Here is a 12,500-nt window from a genome sequence, read left to right as displayed (position 1 = left end):
TTCTCTCTCACAAATAGTAGTAAATACTTTTAAACTAAATAAATAACTGCTGTCAACTTCACTTACAGAAGCCCTCTGCCATCTTTTACAGAGCTGCATTAGCAGAGGATGCCCGTGTCCACAGCCCCTGGACGGAATCCGTCACTCAGGTAAAACAATTTCAAACAGTGACAATAATTATTCATGTGGGTAGAGACAAGGCTGTGAGGATCTCTCTGCACACTAATTACATCTATTTCAGCACTGCTCATGCCAGGGGATTTTTCTTTGCTGTTTCAGACTTTTGTGAAGTTTGGCGACTAACTGCGTGCGTTTGTTTTTTCTGTGTGTCAAATCAGGCTTAGAAGCATTAAAAAAACCCCAACCTCACCATGTGAAATTCAATATAATATCACCACAACCTTTGCTTTCCCATTTTCAGAAGTTAAGTGTTGCCACTGCTGTCAGCACAAGCACACCTCAGCACCCTAGCTCTGCCTTTACAGGAAAACAAAAAGATTTTTTTTTTTATTATAATAACTGACAATAGTTTCTTTAAATGTGGGTCACTGGGCAAAGCATGCTTAATGCATTTCGAGCTGATTACTATTTTCTCACTCATGATGCATAAAGTTGTACTCTGTGTCGAAAAATGAAAGCCCTCCTACACAACACATCCAAACTCCACTCTGTTTTTTCCACGGGGTCAAACAAGAGATTTCAAACTTCACCCAAACCTTATGCCTGAGATGGAGCTACAGAGACAGCACAGGAACAAGTTATTTCAAGTCTACAGAGAAGAACTGAAAGAAATCCTCCCTGCAATTCCACAAACAGGAGGGAAAACACAATGATGGCCAGCACAAAACAGGCACTCATTTCACATCTGACTCTAAGGTGCAGCAAAAAACCAACTAAAAGAGCATAAATAAATGTTGAGCTCGACACAGGGATTAATTCTGTGATTAATTCACATAATTCTGTGTAAGAGTTGGGCTAGCAAAACCTGCTCATGATTATTTCCAGGTTCTGCCCTGGACTTGCAGTGGTGCTTGCCATTTAGTGCTATGTTTACATGGTAAGGGATGGATCAGACCAGAGGAGAAGCATCTGAATCATTGGCACTGCATTCCATTTTGTGCTGAATCATATTCAAGTTTCGTTTTCGGTTCAGGGGTTACCAGAGAGTGCACAGCTCAGACTTCAACTGCCTCCAGAACAACTGGGACCTGCACAAGTATGAATCTCCAAAAAAACTGTATCCTTTATCTCTGGTGAGTGTAACTTTCAGTTGAAATTGTTAGATTCTAGCAAACCTTCTCCATGCCTCCTTAAAACAAATGATACCCCAAATACTATCATCCAACAGATTAATTTTATATTTAAGCAAACAAGATGTTCCTTTTGCTGTCTCTATGAAGACTTTCCTTGTTTTATGTACCTTCTTTTTTTTTTTTTGAACAATGCAATGGCAGAACTACATGTGACATTTTCTCCCCTAAATGGTACCTGCTGAGAAAAATTCCACCATTAAAAATGGCCCACGCTAACATTTAAATGTTGATAATAATTAGCCTGACATTTGAAATACAGTGGTTGCACTGTTGTCTTGAAGATGTTCTGCTCAACATTACCTAACTAGCCCCTTTTCATACTTACGTGCTCTCTGTACATTATTCTGTCAGTTACTGAACAAATAAGACATCAGTTGCTAATGTATTAACATGCAAAAACTACGCTTAAGGGCCAAACACTGCCCCCAGTCCACAATGTAACTCCCATTGATGTCAAGTACTGTTAAGGTTGTGACAACCAGTAAAAGAAGGGAGCTGAAAAGTAGGGGATCAATTTTCTCCCTGATCTGCAAGGAATTTATGCAAACGGCTCCCTGCAGAAGGAGGGATGGGAAAGGCGGCGGGCGCGGGTCGTGCCACCGGATGGGAGCTGCTGGTTTCCTCCTGCTCTGGCCCATTGTGCAGAGCCTCAGCCATGCCATCTTAACCTTTTGGGGAGTGCCCAGTCACCTCAGGTGTGCTGGAAGGTCAGGTCCCATCGCTCCCTGCTCTTCATGTAACATTAATGTAGGTGGCTGCTAAAAAGTGGCAATAAATTGGCAGAGCAAGCTGAAAACCAAAGTACCCACAGAAGGACAAAAACACTCCTTTCTCATCTTTGGGTGATGAAGAATTGCACATTCCTTATGACCTATCTACAGACAGCCCTGCCTAGGAGAGGCCAGTGGGATGAACCTGGAACCAGGAGAGAGGAAACTGCTTTCTTCCAACTTTTTCCTGGATATCCCAAACCCTGAGCATGTATCCTGGCTTGGCGCGTGCAAATGATTTTGGGCAAAAAGACTTACACATGGCTAAACTCTGCATGTAGACAGCAGAGTACTTTTCTATGCTTTCTTAGATAACAGAACCCTGTAGTGCTCACAACACAGCAGAGCACATTAACTATAAATGACACAGTCTAAGAATGAAGTAATAGCATTGCCCCTGCATTTCCTTGCTTTTGTTATCTCCAGATTCTAACCAGAGAAGGCCTTACCTGCTTTGTGTGAGCATGTGGTTGCCATCTCCTCTGTTCTATTACTAATGAGTGTCTCTCATCCTAAGAGAAACGAGGATGATACAAGTGATGGCAACAGGAAGCTTAGGGTACACCCACTCCTTTCCCCCTAGAATAAACACTGTTCTCAGGGAAGGTACATTGATAATAAAAGTACATTTTTAGAAATTTCTCAGGCAACAGTAATTGCTATGGGAATGGTGACTCTAATAGAATGTACCTTCAACACGTAAACTCCACAAATAAGAAGGCTTAGGATTTGAGAGGCAACATTTTGCCAACAGACAGGACCCCAGCTGTCCTGAAGATGTGATATTAGAAGGGTGCAAAAAAATAGAGGAATTTGAAATGCAGATTAAGGGTTGCTTAATCCCAAAGCCTAAAAGCTGATGCTTAGGTCAGTGTCTCACCTCTCAGGTTGCCTTTATATGCACATCCTTTGGAATATGCCTTTTGTGAAAATAGTTAAACCCGCTACAGACTTCAGCAGGAAACTGTGATGCTGTTTTGAACCCCGATAACCGGCCCACTACAGGCTCCAAGAAGAGCCTGTGATCCTATTTCAAACTCCAATAACAAGGAACACTCCTATACCGTGTAGGCAATTTTTTTTTTTTTCTATTTATATTTTTAGCCAGAGTCCTGAGGCTGCTACCAAAGTTGCACTGTCAGATGAGATACACTGCATGTTGGTGAGGCTCTTGGCTCCCTCTTGGCTTCTCTTCTCAGGAAGTGTTTGTTGCTTTGTTCCTGCTAACGACAATGGGATTCATCAAAGTTTATATGTCTTGACTGAGGGACATTAATTTTGGCAGTTGTGTGGTCAGCCAGCCTCTGCTATCCTTGTAGCTGCCTCTGCACTGCAGGGAGAGGCCAGTTTTTGGATGCTGACAACCAGGAGGAGACTCATCTTCCTGTGGATCTTGAGGGTGCTGATTAAATCACATGCACTAGATTCCCAGACTGGAATTTCTCTGCTGAATACATACTTTTAAATGGTTACACAGCAGTAAGAGCACAGCTGAATGCTTTTAAAAACATAAATAATTGATTATTTATTTATCCTTCAAGATAGCCTTCTCTCCTGGTAGATTACAGAGCTCGTTCACAGGAGAAGCAAAAGCATAGCCTGGAGGAAGACAATATACCTTCAGCTTGTGCTTGAAATCAGTATGGAATTGGCATGAGTCTACTGCTCAGGATGTTCAAGAAGATGTTGTTGCTGCTTAGCTGTGTCCCTGATCTGATTTCAATGATTTTTAAGTATATAGGGACATACCTTCTAAGCCGCAAGAAATTAAAAGCACATTATCTTAGGAGGAATCAAACTGCAGAAAAAATTATCTCCATAACAGTGCAACTTCATTTTCTCTTCCAAACTCTGTTTTTCTCTCTCTTAAACACAGAGAACTGAACTCAGAGTTATCCTACTGATTAGTTTAAAACTATAAGAATACTCTAATCTTTTTCAGGACTGGACAGACAAGTGAAGAATAAAAAAAGGAAGAACAGTTATGAGCTCTACTGAGAGACTCTCTTACATTTAATGCCATTTAGTTCAATTTAAATGTGCCTCTGATGAATAGGCACAAAATAATCACTTTCATTTTGCAAATTCTGTGTTTGTTTCTGTGTTCTCAGTGTTGGGGAACCAGAAAACAGAATGAATCTGGCTGCAGAGCCCCTAGTTCACAACATTTATTTGTGTTTTATACAGGAGAAATCACTGGAGTTTTCATACCTGCATTTTGACTACATTACCTGCCTCTTACTCTCATGGTGATTTTAAACCACTTCACTGACTTGAACAAAAAGGCTGCAGATAACTGCAGAATTGAGTCCACTTTTTCCACTGGCCAACTGAAAAAGCTGGCTACAGGGAAGACAGAAGAATGCAAGATTTACAGCGGAGGGACAGAGCCAGCCCTGTGTTCTGATTAGCAGTTTGGATGCCATTGTTCTGTCTGGAAAACACATGTCATCCTCAGAATCACCCAAGCTGTCCATTGACATCTGCCAGCATATCCTCCATCACCTCGCTCTTTCTTTTTTCTCACTTTCTCTTCCTTACTCCTCTTCCCTCATTTCCCTGCGTGAACTATTCCAGCACAGTTAGGAGCTACCCCTTGTAAAAAGTGATGTGGCTTTCACCTCCCCACAATATCACCTTCATTGTCAGGCTGACCACCTCAAAACAACAGAAAATAGACAGTTCCTCTGAGTCTTCTCACTTGTAGGATTTGTGCAGTGATTCACTCTGGGGACAGAAATTCATAATAGCCCAGAGGCTTCATATTTTTAAAATTGTCACACTAAGACTTGACTGCCTCCATGAAAGAAGCAGTAGAAAGAGATGCCTGAAGGTAGGCTGGGAAGAATCCAAAATGATGTCAGGTTTCCTTCTACCTTCCCATCAATAGGGTCTTTGAAGAAAAAGCCTCTTCAGAAAAGAAAAAAAATAACTTTCTCTTTAGTTAAAAGGGCTACCATGGTTGCAGTTTGGAAACTGACAGTTAATGTTAGCTTTATTACCTTAAAATCTATACAGCCTCATGGTTTGCTGTGGATGGCTTTGCCTCCATGAGTTTTGATGATGTCCTTGAAAGAGAAATATAAATGCATAGCTTCATTCTGTGTTGACTTTGGAGGTGAATATTTTATCCCCTTTCCTTTTCCTGGCTGTTTGCAAACAGCAGTGATAACTCCTATGCAGCACGCCTAAGAATTGTGGCAGAGGAGAGAAAATCAAAGCTTTCACTGGACTAGAACAGTTCCAAGTCTGATAGTTCTCTTTCCTCACTGTGGTGACTGATGATGAGGGACAGAGGAGATAAAAGAGGTGCTGGAACTGTGCATCGCTGTCTATTATCTTTTGTCCAAAAGATACTTTTATTATTTTCATTATTGTTTTTAGCTTTTATGTAGAATGAAAAAATTCTTAACTAAAGGAAAATACATTTTTTTTTTCTGAGGTCTATGCATTTTTGTGTGTGACTTTATAGGGAATAGAATCTCACATTCTTGAGGAGTCCTTAGAAAAATGTTAGTGCCTCTCTCTAGTTATGCCATAGTACAACTTTTTCAGCAAAGAATAATTTCTGTTGAAATATCACCTCAGCAGTTTTTGGAAGATAGTAAATTCTAATTTATCCACCATAATGTCTATCAGCCTGCTGAGAAATTTTCCTTTTGCTGTGAAGGCCCTGAAACTGTTTGCACAATGCTGTCACACCCAAGTAGAGCTGCACCAGCTGATCATGGCTATTTTTTAGGGATTCAGCTTTCTTACTGTCACTTTGGAAGAATTTAATTCATAATTTCTAACTTAAATGATTGCTAACAGAATAATTCTCCTCCAGCGACGTTGGGTTGAAGACTCTGAGAGGGTGCCCCCATTATGAGGGAGATACCTGGGAATGGAGCCCCCAGCTACTTGACTTCTTAGGTAAAAATAAAATTGTCCTAAGGTTCTTCACCTAGGATGAAGTTGGTATAAAAAGTAGAAATAAAGAAAAAAATCATCTCTTACTCACACTAAATAAATCTATACCAATAAAGCAATTTTTTGTTGTCGTTGCTCTGGTCAAGAAAGACTGGTATGGTGGCTGAGTGGTTTATATGTTCTTGTCAAATGAGTCACCTCATCCCTCACCCTCAAGCAAGAGGAAGTCAAATCCACTGCTAGCACAATGGCAGAGAGAGCTGCTGCATATCTAATTCCTATTAAATAGACAGGTGGGAGAGAGGTAGAATTACCCAAATATTGTAGGTTGAAGATTTTAGTAATAGTAAAAAAAAAATTCAGATAAAACTTTTCTGAAATCCCTTAAGAATTTCATGTGAGACTTGCTGTCAGTTGTCATTATGTGCTATGTAAGCCCGGATTTGGAGTCATCCTTTTGAATGGTAGACCACTGAGCAGGAGTTATAAACTCTCACATAACCTGCTTTTTAATACATAAGCACCACCTTGGTTTCCTGAAGGGAGAGGGGAGATCCTTTATGAATGAACACACCAGAAACAAGATCATTCAATGTCCAGGATAAATCCCAATCACTGCAAAACTTCAGCTGCAGCAGCAATTCCTGCAAGTGGGAAGCACTGACTAGAAAACACTGGCCCAGTATCTGATATATTCCCAACAAAACAAATCACTGTCATACTCCCAGTCCCTCTCACCTCAGGTTTCAGAGGAAAATCCTCAGGACCCAAAATCCCAGTGCCAAAACCTGGGAACCAGGGGTTCTGCATCATCAAGGAGGGCCTGGAGACTTCATACCCGTGGCATGCCCCTGAGCAGCCTGGCTTGTGGGCCCTAATATTTAAGTTCAGGAGAAATAAATACAAGATAAATTCATTTAAATGAGTTCTGCATTTTACTGGAAGCACTGAAAAGAATTAAATAATTCTGGGACATTTTCTTGTTTTCAATATCAATTGTTTCTTCTCTGGCACTTTGATACAACCTCCTTAATTTCAGTGGAACTAGGATCTCATCCTGCACATCACTCATCCAGACCTTAAGTCACCCATATTTGTTTATTCCCAGACTGTAACTTCATACTCAGCCTGCAACTACATACTAAAAAAAAAAAAAAACCAACAAAACCAAAAACCAAGGAAAAAAAAAACCAGAAAAACATGGTTTTCTTCCCCTCTAGTAAAATTCTAATAGTGTTGACTACTTTATTTTAACCATGGAGAAAAAAAAAAATTAGAAAGGAGAGAAACATTATACTGATGCTTCAGGAAGAAAAAACCCAACCCTAAAAATGTGTCATTCATTGACTCATTCAGACTAGTGCCTTCTCCTCTCCAGAAAATGACTCAGGTCCTCATGCTTTCCACGATCTACTGTATTGCACTTCTAAGGAAATAATACCTTGATAATCTGCACTTCAAAAACCAAGCCAATAATTGCCTTTGATGATTGAAAAAAAAAAATAAAAAGCCCACCAAAAAAACCCAACCAAAACCAAATCCAAGAAAGAAAAAGAGAAATGCAAGGCTTCAGCAAAGGAATGCTATAGAAAAGATGCTTAAACTACTAGTTCACCTCTGTATTTCACTGTAATTTACAATCTATTTGCCAACAGTTCTGCAATGATTAGTAAAATATGTCAAGAAGCTAAACAATATAAGCATCACACTGAAAGAAATTTAGCAAGACCCCCTCTAATTATTATTGTACATGACAATTCAACAAAATATTTTAAGTCAGTGAGAAGAAAAGAAATATTAACAGTCTTTTCAGAAAAATGCACTTATTATCATGCCTGAAGGATATTCAGGAGGAATGTGAAAATAACTGTAATTTATTTAAGACCTGGAAGTATGAAATAATAAGCTACTGAGCCATCAGAATTGTTTTGGTGTTGTTATCTGACATGAGGGCAGACCTTGTCTCACTTTAAGTTTTATAGTAATAAGACCTTGGAAACAAAACCTTGAATAAACAGAACATAAAGAAAAGGGAAATGTGTCCTTGCATAAATAGATATTGTGTCTATCACCTTCTTCCCTAAAGGTTGCTCAACTTTATAAACCATGGAGTAGGTAGAAAGTCATAAAAACTAGACTGCATTCAAAGGTTCAGAAATCAGAACCTGGTCATTTTGCAACTTAAAATGAGTAACGCCACCATGTTAAAAAAAAAAAAAACCAAAAACAAAAACAAAAAAAAAAACAAAAACAAAAAAAAAACCCAACACCTTATAATGATGCTCTGTTTCTATTAAGAAGCTCCATATCTGCTGGCATCTCCACCCCAAAGATAATAGCTACACATCTGACTCATTTTTCATATTGCATTTAACCCACAATTTAAAGCCTAAACAACCCAGCATTTCAGCTCAGGAGGGACAATCCTTTCCTCCTTTAAAGTTCAGGGAGAAAAGAGTTTGGTGTTGTTAACCCTACCTTCCTCTGATGTAGCCACATCTCGCCTCCCAAAGACACACTTCTCTGGAAAGAATCCTCCAAACTTCCATGCAAAAGCACTGTGCACCTCTAACCTCTCCATTAAAAAAAAAAAAATAATCCAACAAACTAAAAAAAATAAAAAAAATTAAAAGACCCACAACTGCCTTGAAAATCTCTGTCCCTACTTGTTTGGCAGCCCCAGCTGGGTTGGTTGGTTGGTTGGGGTTGGTTTGGGAATTGTTCGCGTTTCCGGGTGTCAACAGGAAATCCCGCGTCTAACAGGTAACGCGCCACTTGGGAGCCCATCAGCGGGATAATGGGAGAGATCAGCGCCGCTGGGATAACGGCACCGAGCATCCCCGGCCCGGCTGCGCGCAGGGGGGAGCGCAGCGCGGCATTCAGGTGGAAATGAGCGCCTGCCAGCCTTCCTCCTGAGCTGTTGCTTTGGCTAAACCTCCCAGCGAATGGGTGCCTGAGGATGTTTGGGGAGCGGGGTGCTTTGGGGGAACTCCGCGGTGCTGGTCCGGCCAACTTTGCGGGCTCCATCCCAGGGGCTCCGTCCTCCCTCCAAGGCTGGAGCATCCTCCCTCCCTGCGGCCGCCAGCTTTGTTCCCAGCGCTTTGCTGCTGTGCAAGCGCGGGCCCCGTTCCTAATACATTAAAACCTTTCTGTTTTCAAAATAGCATCGTTGCACCTCAGGACTGACAGGACCAGACAGCGGTGAAAGGGACGGCGACATGGCAGACACAAAAGCTCACCGCATTACGGCCACTCTAAACAGAGCACAAAAGCGAGGGAGTCAGCGATGTGTAAACCAAACAATGTGAGGGGGAAAAAATATTGAATAATTTCTGTCATGAGGCAACTGACTAAAGCCAGGCTCTAATTGAATTAAACTCCCATTTATTTGCTCAGGCCTAAACAACAGGCTGGGGAAGGGGGGGGGGGGGGGGGGAGAAAAAAAAAAAAGAAGAAGAAAGGAGAGGGGGAGGAAAAAGAAAAAAAAACTTAAGGTTTGCTCAACTGTTCGGAGGTACCACCTTTCCTCACCCCTGTATAAATCCACCATCTGTGCTCACACGCACACATGTGCCGTGGCGCAGCAAATGCGCCGAGACCCGAGCGAGCGCGGGAGCCAAAAAAGCACCAGGCACACAAAAGCTCCCCAGGCTGCCCCAGGTCTGCGGGAGCCAGGCAAAAAAAAGGGGAAGAAAAGATCCTTTGCTCATTGCCCAGGTGAGATAGCCTGGTGCGTCCTCTCAGCCTCGACACGCGTCAAGTAAAAGAAAGGTTAAAATTAGAAAATTCAATTTATTTGATAATTTCCCAGAATAATTAGAGTTAATATGGGTTAATTAATATGCAAATCTCTCAGCAGATGTTCTGCAGCAGGGCCTGTGTGAGAAAACAGCCTTTGCTTTCTCCTACGTGATTTTGGCTGTCAGTTATTGGGTATAATTACTGTAACTAACCGAATACACACAAAACCTTTGGAATATAAAATTGTTACAGTTCTAGTTCTGCACAAGCTGCTACTTTTCTGCAATAAAAGCGAACAATTTCTTTCAGAAAATAGGAGCCTTTTTGTTCCTTTCTTGATTTAAAAAGAAGAAATGAATCAAGTAAATGGCTTATCTTTTTTCTATGCATAATTAGGTCAGTATTATATGAACATTCCAATGAGCAGTGGTACAAACGTACATATAAAATGATAGCTCAAACCACCTGCAAAATCACATAAAATTGTTTTATTCAGAATCTTTTCCTTCATACCAGAACTTTGAAACGCTCCGTGTCTCTCCTGCCAGCGCTGCCAACGTTTGCCCAATTCAAAGGGATCCCGTAACTTTTATTATTTTTTAAAAGCACAACAGCAACATTTTCTCCAAAGGCACTGAAGCATTTTCGACTGATAAAACAAACCATCCTTTGAAACGTTGACCAGTGCTGTGCTTGCCCTTTTTTTTTTGTTTTTGGGATGGGGGAGGGAAGAGGGAGAAGAAAATAATTGCAGGGTGAAGAGTTTTACAACTTTGGGCGAATAGCAGGAAGGTTTTTCTGTGCAGTGCCCAGGTCTGCAAAGCACATGCATGCATCCAAACCATGCTTTCCCCTCTCCTGGTGAGATAAAACATTTCACACATAGCAGAGCACTCGGTGCTTTGCCATGGCACCAGGTAGGCCACAGCTGCTGCTCCTTTGGAGGAGCAGGAGGAAGGAGGATGAGATGGTTTGGAGCACTCTGCCTCCAGTGGGACCCTGGTAAGTCAGGTTTGCTTACCTGAGTAAAGCTTTCACACCAGACCTGAGCTCTGGTGACTGAAAACAGCCAAAACTTTAACTCCTGAGCTTTACTTCTGGTGCTACTTTCCATCACAGACTGCAATTTGCCGTAAACCTTCAATTTATATTTTTTTTTATAACACTTATTCCTTTATATATATATATTTTTAAGTATTTCAGGTTTCTCCTTTTTGGCTCTGATTTCTCCAGTTCCATCTATAAATTTCCTTGTGATTGTTACAATTGGAAAGACACTTCATAAATGTAAGCAAACTTTTCCTGATCCCTTTTTTTTCTCTCTTTTTAATTGTCGGGGGGAGGGTCATCTGTTTTCTAAGAATGCTTTAAATAACTTCTGCCTTGGGAGATAGCTGAAAAATGATCTTTTTTTTTCTATAAATCAGGAAACAAAAGGCCTCCACCCCTTGCAAGAGTTCTCTCACAGACTTTCCCTTTTTGCCATCCCACCAGTATGTCAATAACACACCAACCCATCACAGCTTGCCAAGAGGTGGAAAATAAATAGCGAAAAGGAAGATTTTGTTCAACCTAGACAGTCAGGTTGCTTTTTTCTCACGCTGACACCCAAAATTAACAGAATTTTATTTTTTGTTTAAATTAAAAAAGCAACTTTTTCCTCACTGCTCTTGTCAGCCCTAACTTACTGAGTCCTCCTTCCCTCAGAGGGAAGTTGGGCACTTTTTTCTAGCATTGATTTCATTTCAGTCATCAAGATTCTCTGCTTGCTGACAGCTGCATGATCTATGGCCTACCCCCTAAAAAACCCCCAAAAATATAATTTGAAAGCAGCTATGAATTTTACCCCTCCCTGAGCTGAAGCTATCTTATGAAGTATTGATAACACATTATCTCAGGGAGCAGAATATTACTGCACAAAGTGATACTGAAGATGTTTAAGGGACCTTCTGGCTCAGTAAAAGTTATTATTCAGAAGTTTACATAGTCTGCAAACACTTATCAAAATCCCTGAGCAGAAAGTACAGACCCTACGTTTCAATTAAGATATAGTGGAATGCAAAAGGTTCAGAGGAGATAAGGCCACTCTTGGAAGAAAAAAAAAAAAGATACTCAAATTTATCCTTGATGATACTTTGACCTCATGAGCTGCGTTTTCAGTGCAAATCCAAATGTTTCCTACCTGGCAAGGCAGCTTTGTCAGGGCCAGGCTTGCCAAAAGTATTTTGCTGCTCATTTTAGAATAATTCCTCAAAATCATCCAGAATTTAGGGCCGAGGTAGGACATGAGCATCTTCAAACTTACAAGCTCTTTGGGTGGAGCTGGGAAAGCTCCAGGCAGAGACCAATGACCAATGCATTAAGATTATTCATGTTATTTTGCTGTAACTTCTCCTGTTCTGACCTAACCCACTGGGGATTTGCTTTCTTTCCAGACAGCATAACCTTTCTCCTCATTTTTTGGTAGGGACAATACCACTTTAGCTCAATATCAACTCAACAGCAATTTCACTTCAGAGCAGCTGATTCTGTGGGACAGTTTTCACTACACAGAGTTAAAGGTAAAAAACTTGAGGAGATAAATCACCTCTGTTTTTGTGGAATCCATGAAAATCCTCCTGTGTACCTATGGCTAGAACAAATCTGCTCCTCACTGGGCCACTTAGCTCCTAAAAAAGTTCAACTCCAGGCTGAAAGTTTCCACCAGACTTCTCCAGCCACCCCTTGCTTTGGAGCAGGGAGAAAACTTCCAGGGATTTTTTTT

At 40.9% G+C, this 12,500-nt stretch overlaps 1 protein-coding gene and 1 long non-coding RNA gene across 6 annotated transcripts in view; one reads left to right on the top strand and one right to left on the bottom strand.

Moving 5' to 3' along the window:
- The window catches only part of LOC146766867 (uncharacterized), a 9,487-nt gene extending 2,318 nt beyond the window's left edge, over window positions 1–7,169 (top strand). The window contains exons 1-2 of the long non-coding RNA XR_014956490.1: window positions 1–1,253; window positions 4,271–7,169. The exon at window positions 1–1,253 is cut by the window's left edge and continues 2,318 nt beyond it. This is a non-coding gene — a long non-coding RNA (uncharacterized LOC146766867). The remainder of the gene's footprint in view (window positions 1,254–4,270) is intronic.
- Window positions 1–12,500, bottom strand: part of ZEB2 (zinc finger E-box binding homeobox 2) — a 113,946-nt gene that overhangs the window by 33,901 nt on the left and 67,545 nt on the right. Inside the window, exon 3 of one of the 5 annotated variants that reach the window (XM_085584091.1) lies at window positions 6,734–6,869. The exons of the other annotated variants lie outside the window; for them this stretch is intronic. The gene's annotated coding sequence lies outside the window, so the exon portion shown is untranslated. The remainder of the gene's footprint in view (window positions 1–6,733; window positions 6,870–12,500) is intronic. 5 annotated transcript variants of the gene reach the window in all.

Source organism: Lonchura striata, chromosome 7 (assembly GCF_050655825.1).
Source record: "Lonchura striata isolate lonStrDom1 chromosome 7, ASM5065582v1, whole genome shotgun sequence".
Classification (NCBI taxonomy): domain Eukaryota; kingdom Metazoa; phylum Chordata; class Aves; order Passeriformes; family Estrildidae; genus Lonchura; species Lonchura striata.
This window is presented reverse-complemented; position numbering and strand designations above follow the sequence as displayed.